We start from the raw sequence: 10,588 nt of genomic DNA, 5'->3' as shown, positions 1-10,588 counted from the left end.
CTTGCAATGAAACTGTACAAAGAAAAAACCTTAGATAAAATAAACTATAGTTATTGCAAAATTCTTTCAACATTTAGTGTGCAGCATTTGATATACATCTAAGTTTTAGTCAACAACCAAATAAGAAAAACCATGTAATGAACTACAAAAAGAAACACAATATAATGTTGCCAACATACCTAGTAGTGAATTTATACAACTCAAAAAATGGGAGTATCCTCCAACTCCAATGAAAGTATGCTCGAGCTCCTATATCCTTAACAAGTCATTGTGAACCACTTGGTTTTCCTCCAAACCATATCCAGGAAAAACTTCTCCCCCTAGAACCCCCGAGCTGCAAAAGCTCACAAGTAGTACCAAAAGACAACAGTAGAGAGATTTGCAAGGCAAACTAAGGAAGAAAAATTTTCACTTCCTCTCAATACCACTCATGGCCAACCTCAATAGCTAGAGATATTAGGATTTTAACAATAATTTCATATTTTTAGATAGGAGGAATGACTTGTTATAGAGTTTTAGTGAACCCAACATTTCGGACTACCAAGTGAGTCCATCATCAGGGGATGCATCAATAGATATTCTTCAGATCTTAATGATGTATCCAGGAGCTATTTTTAGGTCATATATATAGGAAATTGAAGAAAATATGTAAGAAAATAGATTGGTTAGATTTTCATTTAATTAATTAATTATTATTCTTTATTTAATTTATTTATTAATTATGATTTATTTTTATTTTTTTAATTTAATTAACTAATTAATAGTTTTTATTATAAACCTATTAATTAGATAATTAAATTAAAAAAATAAAAATAAATCATAATAAATAAATTAAATAAAGAATAATAATTAATTAATTAAATGAAAATCTAACCGACCTATTTTCTTACATCTTTTCTTTAATTTCCTATAGATTTAACCTAAATCTAGCTCCTAGATACATCATTAAGATCTAAAGAATATCTATTGACGCATCCCCTGATGATGGACTCACTTGGTAGTCCGAAACGTTGGGTTCACTAAGACTCTATAATAGGTCATTCCTCCTATCTAAAAACTATCCTCACCTGTATGGATTCATTATTTAAAAATTTTATATTTATTATGGAAGCAATTGGCTACTCTCCATATCTCTCCCTCTCACTATTTTCCTCGAGTCTCTTCCACTCTTGGCCTCATCATCCCCAAGTGAGAATATGTTATCACTGAAAAGTCCGTTGTAAAAAATTTTAGCCTAGCTTAAAGACAGGGTGTTTTCGCAGCGCATAAATCCGTTAGCAGTTTCGCAGCGCCATCTGTTTTAGTGATTTCGTAGCGAAAACACTGACCTTGCATTGGCTGCGCTACGAAATTGGGAAATGACAGATATTTAAGGTGAATTGATGGAAACATTGCAGGAAACGAGGTTTATCAAACTGTTATATGTGGGCCTGTACTCCATTGAAGGAAGGGGATGATATGGTTCGTTTGCAATATGCATATTCTCATTGTTGTCACTTCATTGTTTCTGGCAAACGCTGGGGCTATAGCTTATGAGATTTCTGATTATATTGTCACTTCATACTGAGGAGATCATGGGACCTGTATTATTCCTTGCAGACTTGCCGTTGTCTGCATATGCTTTGAAGGGGAACATTCCAGTGGTAGTTTTACTTTGCGCTCACAGCTGTTCTGGCAGGTTCTCATGATCACCAACGGAGGTCCATCAAAACTTTGTTTCATACCCAAGTCTCAAAATCGTGGTCCTTTTTGAAACCAATGCTCGATCAGAATCGGTTTATGAGAAGGCTTCTTTTCGTCGACTTATTCCAAGTTGTCGTTGCCTTGTGTCAATTGAAGGTTTTTACGAGTGAAAAAAGGACGAAGCGAAGAAGCATCTATTCTATATACATTTTCAAGATAAAAAGCCCCTTGTCTTTGCAGCTCTTTATGACACATGGCAAGATTCTGAAGGAGGAGTATTCTTTACATTTACTCTTTTGACTACACGTTCCTCTAAGGCGTTGGCGTGGCTTCATGATTGAATGCCTGTTATATTGGGGATGGAGGGCGCAATTGATGACTTGTGGAATGACCTTTCTGGCTTTACATTTGAAATAGTTACTCAGCTATACGAAAGGATTGTTGTGTCCCAGTACCAGCTTTCAAGAGGAGCCATGAAGGACCCCATGTTCATACAACTAATGAAGATGATGTACATTATTGTGAGACAAGATGTCATTCTTGTGGCTATTTTTGCCGACTTCCGATCGATCACCCTGGTTTGCGTAACACAGTGCATGGCAATATGAGAAATGTTAAATTCATTTCAGAATCAGAGGAGATTGATATTGTGGGCAGAAGCCGAGAAGCGATGGCTATGGCCATGACTGTACTACTTGTGTGTCTTAGTCTTTTTATTCATGTCCTTAATGCAGAACAGTCTCTGCGTATCCGTCTGCCTTCATAAGATGATGCCATAATTCAGAAGATGCCAAAGCCGAAAGGAATGGAGCTCGTGAAAAGCTCAGCACGGCATCTAATGCCTCATACATCGCGGCTTTTTATGTCAAATTCACAGAATCGGGGGGTGCCAGGGTTGTTACTTTAATCTACAACGAACCCACAGAAGTTCTCGAACAGAAATTTCAAGCAGTGAATGGTTTTCTTTTCACCGGCGGAAGCGCTAAAGATGGTCCTTATCATTAGACAGTTGAAAAGCCTTTTTGGAGAGCTCTAGAAGAAAATGATAATGGAGGATCCTTCCCTGTGTATGCCGTTTGCTTAGATTTTGAGATTCTTAGCATGATAGTTAGCAGGGATATTAACATTCTTGAAAGATTTGATGCTGTGAACCATCCATCAACCCTATCCTTTGAGAGTGACGCTGCGAAGAATGGTAGCATATTCAAATGGTTTCAGCCTCATATACTCAGTAAAATGACCTCAGAGCCTCGTCTTTTCCAGAATCAAGTGTTTGGGATATTTTTATGTACAGTGGTTGGAGATTTTAATGGTGAGGATATCCAATGACTGCTGTACAGTGGCATCCAGAGAAAAATACATTTGAACGGGAAATACTAACAATTCCTCACTCTGCAGATGAAATTCAAGTAACTCAAAGTGTTGCCAACTTTGTTATTAGTGAGGATCGAAAAGGCCAGGTTCATAGGTTTAACTGTGAGAGGTTGACAGAGCTTATATCTGCAATGATTTAGCAGAGTGAACAGGTTAAGGATCGGTTCTATGCAAAACATGAATCCCTTTTACACAGCTCTTGGCAGGTGATGGTTACAATAACCCATCAAATTGGCGTTGCTATAAACCTGGCTGCTTGCCATGAGTAGATGTTTCCCCAATACAATTTGTATCAGGTCTTGGTCCGAGAAAAGCTGCATCATTACAGAAGGCTATTTTAAGGGTAGAAGCGTATTTATTCTCATAGAACCACCCTTGGAGCAATGAAGCGGTTTGTATTTATAAATGCTGCAGATTTCTTAAGGTCTAGAAGGACTGGGCAGGCTACCTATAGTAATCATGTCATGGATACATTGGATGATACCAGAATTCATCCAGAGTCATATAACTTCGTTTTAGCTTCTTATGTCAGGCAGCTATTGAAGCTCCAAGGATTCTTAATCTCTCGAGCAGTGAACACATTAGTGAATCTTATGGGGAGGATTTTATTTTCATTTTCAATGATTGGCATACATCTCTTCATCCTTGTTACTTGAAGACAGTCAAATTTTAGGTTGAAGCTGTTTTTTTTTTTTTAAATTATACAGCAGTTTCGTAGCGCGCTACGAAACTGCTGTAGCTGCATGTTTCAGTTGAGCCAGTTAATTATGTACATGTGACTGCAAATCTTTTTGAAAGTTCTGTGATCACACAGGTATATGGAAAAGGGTGGCCAGCACATCAAAGACGTGGCAGCTTGTGCTATTTTGAGTAATCAAAAATAAAAGGCACACTTCTTTGGATTCGAATATGGTAAAGCGCATCAAAGACCGACAAACAGGGGCCTATGTTTGAGGGTAACAGAAATGTCATTAAAGACAAACATGGAGCATTAAAGGTTCATCACAGCCAAACTAAAAGAAGCCATTTGTCAGAGAATGAACCTGTTCTCTCCTTTTTCTCGTAGGAGCACCAGTTTGATTGTAATAAATGCTTTTTCCAGCATGATATAGAATTAGAGTTTTAATTGTTTTAGGATTCCAGCGCTGTCAATTAATGGGCAGCTGTAATTATTAGTTAGTTAAAAGTTAATAGGTGTCATTAGGAAAGGACTTCGAGTTCCCCTCAGAGGAATCGGAGTTAGGTAGAATAACTTTATAAATAGCTGAAACAGAAATAAACAAAGGGTTGGAGATTTATGAAAAACAGAGTTTTATATTGGCTGATGTAAAAGACTTTTGACAGTAATAGAAAGATTACTTTTTCTTCCCAAGATTCATCTTGTGTTCAAAGGCTCAGAATATATGTGGTTTTGTCTTTATCTTTTCTGTTTTACATCTCACTAAACATGCAATCACTCTGAATTCACCTAGTGCTCAGACTTCCTATGTATGTTTATGAGTTGAGGTTCTTTTTGAGAAATGTTCTGAGTGTTTAAACATTATATGCCTTGGCTTCCATGATTGAGTAGTTAATATTTTACTGCAGAGGTGTTTGACTCCATGAGCCCAATGGAAGAAATATTATTTTGTTGTTCCAACCAACTTAATTTCATGTACTGTTTGAAGAGTTAGCCATCTTTTCTTGTTCTTAATTCATATAAAAAATCTGTGAGAGAGCCCTCTCTGACTAAGGAGGCTAAGCCTTAGTCTAAAGCCTGGTTTGAAATAGTTGCATGAGATCTTGCTAAGTAGCAGCCCTTAGTACACGATTTTGTGATAACAGAATACATGAGACTCATATATAGGAGGAGCAACCAATTCTTGTCATAAAGGAGGAGTGATGTGCATGCATTGGATTCCATTTAGAGGAGTGTAACTTATGCCATTAAGGAGAGGTATGCATGCCTTAGTTAAGGAGAGTGTAACATATGCATTAAAGAGAGTGTAAGAGGAATATTTTATGACATATTTTTAATGAGTGAAAAAAAATATGCCATTCTTTGGTGAGTGCATAAAATAGAGTATAATAAAATATTTAAAAGAGAGAGATAAGGAGTTACATAGAGCCATGAGAGTCATGAAGGAGATGTGTGAATTGACTGAGGAGATAAAATTGACTTATAATTCCTTTTTAACAATAATATCATAGTCTTGTAAAAGATCAATAATATTGAGGATTCAATCAAGATTGAACTATTACGATTGATTAATGATAAGTTAATTCATTTTTTCTTCAACTCTGCTTGATTACCAATTTACGTAAAGTGATTTACTATTTTTGGAAAGTCATGATTGAGATGCTGGACATGACTTTTTATGTTTAGAAAGTCATTCCAGAACTGTGATAATGAAATTTTATTTAAGGAAATTCATCCATGAGTGGTATTTTTATACTGGAGAATAGGGATTCGTAACCCCTATTTCATGCATCTCTGTGTCTTAATAGATTGAGGCTCCATGCCTTGATCTACTTCAAAGATCCAAGATTCCACAACTTAATCTTTTTAAATATTCAGGACTCCGCGCCCTAAATAAACAAGACTCCACATCTTTATCTTTCTTGGATTTATGACTTCACGCCCTAATTTCCATGCCCTCTCATCTCTGTGCTTTGAAACTTTGTGTTTCTCCTTATGGTACTGATTTTAATCTTTTACCCATCTGATGGTTTGTTGGTAAGGCCTTGTTCAAATCCCTGCACACATTACAATCTCATAGATCAAAGTAATCAAATGAATTTCATAATGAAATTAACTTAAACACATTTTACCCAGAATGGTGTATGGCTTCCATAGTCATTTTGGTTTTGAATAAATGACTTCCACAGTTATTCATAATTGAACATCCTTGTTGGAAAATAACTAAGTACCCTACCACATCCTACTTAGTACAATATTAGACATATATAATCACACAAATCATGTATCATCCATAAATCATAATTAACCATATATTACACATAACCATGAGAATCCATGGGTATATGTGTCTCAATCTTGGATCACCATCTGTGTCATACACCTACTTCATAAATCAGATACAAACAAAAAAACATATGTATAACATTTTACTTAACCAAAACCATCTAATACAGATAATCAATGATGCCACATATAAGAGGAAATATAAGTATATAAAACATTGTTCCCCAATCCAGTGATCAATCTATCATACATACACATAAAAGGAATATAACTATGTATGTAAAACATTATTCCTCAATCAAGTGATCAACCTATCATATATATATAACCCTTGATAGGAGCGACACAACTATACTAGAAAAATAGGACACTACAAAGTGTTATTTATGCTACATCCATGTGTTTATGTATATATCTATATTTTGTTTAATTCCTGCATAAGTCTGGATCAATTATACTTGTCATCTATGATCTTCTTCTTCATGCAAACATACCATAGCAGATAACCAAATACAAACATAATCAAACATACCTTAGTGAAGTTCAGGGGAGGCTGTCTCACCTACACAAATCAGGGGAGGCTGTCTCACCTACACAAATAAGTATATATATATATATATATATATATATATATATATATATATATATATATATATATATATATATATATATATATATATATATATATATATATAATGACACTGGTATATCAACTTATCGACATCATGCATTGTAACAACAACTATATACATGAAAACTATAACCACTACAATGCATGCATACCACTGAGATGCATGGAAAAGAATCACATCTCGTTCATCAAGTCGAAGTATTTGAACCTGGAATCTCTAATACTAATTTATAACACACCCACCCCTACTTTTTCTTCCTTTTACAAGCCTTCTGGGTAAATGTGAAGTGGAGTGCCACTATGACATGACTCGACCTCCTAGTTCCATTTAAGGAAGTGGGACCTACAAACTTACCACAAAATGACATCCTAAAGGGACCACAGATCACCTAGGAGCTTGAGAAACACCCCAGGTAGTTAATCCCTAATCTAGAACATTGTTTCACTGACATATACCGCAAACCACACCCTTGACACTACTTCAATGTGGTTATGGGACTATCACTGAACTAAAAAACCTAGCTTCCAGTGGTTATGACCTACATTACTTAGTTCAGTGCCTGCGATCTCGAGATATGAGCCACTTTTCTAGGCTAGTCTCCATACCACTTGCCTAAACTTCATGTAACTTTCGAGAATCATACTTCTCATGACGACAAAGCTAAACATTCAAACTTCAACTAAAAACTTGATAAACACATGGTAAAAATTCAAACACATGGTAAACATGTAAGCTATAGTTCATGAATGCATATCTAGGTGTAAATATATGTGCTTTAGTTTTGAATCACCGAGAAGGTCTAATCCCTTCTCTAGTAGTTGCAACAACACTTGTTAGCCCCTGCATTCATTAACTATTCATAAACATAACAAGAGCCATAGTTAGAACATATCTTAAAGCATGTTTATAACCAATCTATAACTAGGATATCAACCATGAGAGAAAAACCATCAAATCAAGTTACTATATAGTACCAATACTCATGAATCACAATAGGAAAATATCTCTTATTAACATATGAAAAAGCCAACCAAGTCAATGACTTCCATATACCAACCGACTATAGATTAATCAAAACGAAATATTTCTTTCAGCTAATCACCCCTGTGCCATATTCCAAGCATGAATGTACGATCTCTTGGGATAATCCAAGACATAAACAACTAAGGGAATCTAGATGTTAAACGAACTCTCCCCTCAACTGTTGTGATCTCGCCAAAATCGGTCAACATATCACAATACCAAAACAAGCTTAGATGCCTAAGAATTTCTTCACCATACCTTGAGGAATTTTCCTATCTCCACCCACCTATAGAGGGCTTCCTGGAGAAAACCATATCCAGTCCCAACCGTTGGCAATTTTCCTAACACCACTTCACCCTATTCTAAAATCTTTCAGTAATTCAAAGATCAACCAAGAAATGAATCCCATCACACCATGGTTATCTAGGGAATGGTGAGGCAAGGTTGGAACCACTGTCAAACACAACAAAACCTGTGTCAATTACAAGAAATGAACCAAATAACCGAATGCATGAACTATGAATTCACACATCAACAAGGAATCACACATGCAACTTGTTACCTGCAAATTCTTCCTACTGAATCTATTGATTCAACCTTCTCCTTTTTCTCCTTTCTTGTCCTTTTCTTGCTTTCTTTTTCTTTGATTTCTTTCTCCAAAACTAATGTATGCCAAAATGATCTAAGAATGCATTAAGTGCACAAGAGTGTGAGAGAGAAAAGCTAAAACTGATAAGAGGTTGTGAACTGGTCCTCAAAAGCCTTTTCATCATTGAATTCTATATTTTCTTCATTTTTCCTTAATTTTCCTTATAATTTCTCTCTCATGCAAATTTTGTGTCTCTTCACCTTTCTTTTCTCCTATTTTCCTTTATTTTCATAAATAAATGCCAATTAATGCCTCTTTTCCTTTGCCAATGAATTTTCCAATTTCCTTAGCCATTACTAAACTGAAAGTGATGTACAATACGGTCCTTTGTCCAACATTCAACTTGGAATACATGTCCCATGGCCTTGATCTTATTTTTCCTTTATTACTCGTTATTACATGAACTTTTAACCTGGGGTTGCTACAATTTTGGACATGATTAAGTATAAATTTATATCAATGAGTTCACACACTATGGGAATGAATTCAAAAAGCTTTGTCCAATGTTAAAAATGTCTTGCAAAGGTTTGGGGAGATTAATGTCTCCTTAAGCCAATTAAAATGCTTGTTCCTAATGAATGGGGGAGTTGTTCCAGTAAATTTCCTCTCCTCAAAAGGGATTTAAGTGGTTCCTAGTAAGGTTGAAATCATTAAACATTTTTTTTTGTAACCTTGGGAGGACTACATATTCATCATGTCTAATATATCACCTTGACCGACGCAGGGAGTTGAACCAATGACTTCACATCAAGGAGTGCTTTAACAAAGTACCTGATCACCATCTAACGAAGACCCTAGGGAAAAATCATTAAACACCTTCATGTAGGTAAAAAACTAAGGGATATTAGGCCTTACACGATAGTATATGAGGTTTATAAGGATTTTACTAAAATCGCCTCTCCTTTATTTTCTTTTCTTGACCAAAGGTGTTGAGTTTTGTAGGATAGATCCGCACCAAAATTAATTTCTGAGAATTAAGGAAAATTTCATCAAAAGTCCTATTCTTAGAATTCCTAATTGGACCTTGCCATTTCACATTCACAAAGATGCATCAGATAGGGAAATTGGAGAAACTTAAGGTCAACTTGAGGGCATACTTCCTTATTCAATGTACTTGTTATGAAAGTAAATGATTAATAATGAAATAGTTAAAAATGATTAGTATATTGAAGAGTTATTTTTCAAAAGACATGACCGCTCATGAAGGGGTACCACCTAAGGCATATAAATTCGACCCTTTGGGTGCTCATCTAGTGCCTAGAGATAATCTTATCCATCCTTTGGCCATTAATTTTTCTTTATCCTTGTTGTCACACAATTGAAGCATTACACTGTATACAGTTTGGAGCTTCTCCATTTTGCAAATCATTATTCAAAGCTTTGGCTATTATAAGAAAATAATAAGAAAAAAATAGAAAAAAAAAAGTAAAAGAAAAAATATTATATATATAGATAAAAATAAATAAATAAATTATAATTAAAAAAAATCAAAATATTAAAAAAAGAAAAGAGTTTCCCTAAAGCGTACCTACAGTCATTGCTTGACATCAACTTATTGTTGTAGTAGCCGCTATCTCCATAGGACCACGACTGATGGCCACCATGCTGCCCCACTACCACTTCCATACCTACCACCACATGACTTTGTTGTCGTACTAAATTAGGGGTGTTTAAGTGTACTCTTTACAACAATTGTGATACGCACACATAATAATAGTCACAAATTTCTAATGTCTACTTACTAGTCATTTTTCATTCGTACAATTCACATTGGTGCCCTCTAAAACAGTTGTGACCACACATAATGGATTATAGTTAATTTAAATTAGAATCGACAAAAATAAAATCTTAACTATGATAAGACGAATTTAGAACAACATCGTACTAGAAAGGTTAAATAGTATTTCAAACTTCCTACCCCATTTTTATTTTAATTATAAGGAGAGGAAAATTTATATATAAAAGAGAACTTTATTATATAAATTATAAAAAGGGAATTTGAAGAATTAAAAACATATATATATTTAAAAGTTCTTAACATATCTTCTAAGATATATAGAAAATATTTACAAGGAAAAGCTTATATATAAATAAAAGAGTGTGTGAGAGACCTATATAATTTTAAGAAGTGAAAGGAAGAAGTCAACAAAAAAAAAAGAAAAGATGCATTCCACAAAGAACCATGCCTTCTTTTCAAAATGCTTTTTTGTTTGGTTTAGAAGGACATTCTAATCGTCAAGAGTCATTAATAAATCAAGATGT

At 34.8% G+C, this 10,588-nt stretch overlaps 1 pseudogene; it reads left to right on the top strand.

Moving 5' to 3' along the window:
- The first annotated feature begins 2,353 nt into the window (after positions 1–2,353).
- On the top strand, positions 2,354–3,197 carry LOC149212560 (putative gamma-glutamyl hydrolase 3 pseudogene; annotated as a pseudogene).
- Positions 3,198–10,588: the final 7,391 nt, after the last annotated feature.

This window comes from Pinus tabuliformis, chromosome 1_1 (assembly GCF_031772625.1).
Source record: "Pinus tabuliformis cultivar Carrire ecotype Pingquan chromosome 1_1, CPIR1, whole genome shotgun sequence".
In the NCBI taxonomy this organism is placed as follows: domain Eukaryota; kingdom Viridiplantae; phylum Streptophyta; class Pinopsida; order Pinales; family Pinaceae; genus Pinus; species Pinus tabuliformis.
Note: the sequence above shows the minus strand (reverse complement) of the source record. Positions and strands in the feature narration are given on the sequence as shown.